The sequence below is a fragment of the Amphimedon queenslandica genome, unplaced genomic scaffold, assembly GCF_000090795.2.
Source record: "Amphimedon queenslandica unplaced genomic scaffold, v1.1 AMPQUscaffold_12914, whole genome shotgun sequence".
Lineage (NCBI taxonomy): Eukaryota > Metazoa > Porifera > Demospongiae > Haplosclerida > Niphatidae > Amphimedon > Amphimedon queenslandica.
Window position 1 is genome coordinate 12,453 of NW_003546850.1, and position 1,796 is coordinate 14,248.

Genomic DNA, 1,796 nt, shown 5'->3' on the forward strand with positions numbered 1-1,796 from the left:
GAGAAAGAGCTAGAGAAGATGAAGGAGGTAGCAGTACAGGAGGAGCTACTGGTAGAGATGAAGATGTATTGGTTGTTCAACAAAAGAATGATAAATTACGTAAAGAAAATGAAGAACTCAAACAAAAACTAGCACAAGTAAATAATCACTAATAAACAATAGTAATGATAATGGCTTGTTTAGCACTTGTGTACTCTTTTGTTTGCTGTATTTTTTAAGTGTTATGTGTGACCTAGTCAGCAAAAATTACTGTTAGAGCTCAATTAGGAACTACATTTATAATGTAATGTAATATGATTTGTTGAGACCTTATTTAGGCTAAAGGCAGATTTACAATATTACGCTAGTCCTGACGTTACGTTGACGCTGAAATAGAATCTGGTTCTATTCCAGTGGAAAGCATGCGTCAAAAGGTCAAACTGCCCACGCGTTTGATTAAAAATTGACAGTACGCTGGCCTAATGTCATATTGTAAATCCGCCTTAATGGTGGCTTTTGCTGGCTAGATCATGTATAAATAAGGAATGTTATTTAAAGTTAATTTTATAAATAGTATGAATCTGTCAGTAAGTTTAAAGGGGAGACTGAAGCTGATAAAAAGGAAAATGAAGCTAAAGAAGCTGGGAAGCAACACTCAAGAGTAAGCATTCAATTTTATTATCATTCAAATGAACTTTTATTATTGTATGATAGCCTCACAGAACTCCAAGATCAAAACTATGTATTATACTTTAAATTCATTGATGCTGTACCCAACTAATTATTAATACCAGCAAATGCATAGTTCACAAATTGTATGGATTTTTTGTTTGTGTAAAAAGTCATGTTAACACTCAATGTTAATTTTGATGAATTCATAACTTTGTAGTCCATGTTGATTTGTTGTGGGGGTCTGGGATGCAAATAAAATAAGAATAAAAAATTAATTCTCACCCTGTAATAGATCTATCATGTGCTAGCTCTGCAAATCACTAGCTATGAATTTTCTTGAATTCCTGCTCTTTATATGGTAAATTTGGATGGGGCATGTTTTTGAAAGCTCAGCTATTTTTTTACTGTAAAGATAAGAACACACACTTCTTGCTCTATACGGACCAGGATGATCGATATTGCTCAATGGAGGGCCAGTATAGGCCATTGGTGCTGTACCAGTACAAGGAGCACTTTATTAAACCCCAGCAAAACTTACCTTTGGTTCTTCGTTTTTATGGTTTCAGTCGCCGATAACTCAGCTTGCTACCTGTTCAAGTGGGTCTCTCTTCTTCTCCTATTATCAGGAGACATTGAACTCAATCCCGGTCCTATCATAGATATTAGAGACTACGTAACCGGGATAGGCAACGGAATCACGTGATCCATTAGATTGTGTTTAATATCTATGGTCCTATTAATGATAGGAAGTGGATATTGGTCCGGCAGCCGGACGCCTACTGCGCGGCTATAGATCCGGCAGTCCGTTGTTCTCCGTAAAACAGCTTGTGCGCATGCGCAATAGTGCAAAATGGAACTTAGTCTTTTTATCAAGAAACCCTAATCCCAGAACCCTACAATCGCGGAGGCTAAGATGTACGAGAGGGTGCTCTAAAAACTAAACACTAAACCCCAATCCCAACCCTACGACCCCGGAGGCTAAGATGTACGAGAGGGTGCTCTAAAAACTAAACACTAAACCCCAATCCCAACCCTACGACCCCGGAGGCTAAGATGTACGAGAGAGTGTTTATTAAAAAAAAAAAGTAAAAAAAGTGAAAAAAAAAAGAAAAAAAATCAAACATTTCAGCATAGTTTTAGTCAAT

The 1,796-nt window shown here is 37.0% G+C and overlaps 2 long non-coding RNA genes across 2 annotated transcripts; one reads left to right on the forward strand and one right to left on the reverse strand.

The window, feature by feature from the left end:
* Positions 1-6: 6 nt before the first annotated feature.
* On the forward strand, positions 7-843 carry LOC109586263 (uncharacterized). The gene is made up of 3 exons (XR_002186906.1): positions 7-137; positions 554-640; positions 694-843. It is a non-coding gene; the product is annotated as an uncharacterized LOC109586263 (long non-coding RNA).
* LOC109586264 (uncharacterized) lies at positions 731-1,533 on the reverse strand. The gene is made up of 2 exons (XR_002186907.1): positions 934-1,533; positions 731-892 (listed from the first exon to the last, which is right to left on the reverse strand). It is a non-coding gene; the product is annotated as an uncharacterized LOC109586264 (long non-coding RNA).
* Positions 1,534-1,796: the final 263 nt, after the last annotated feature.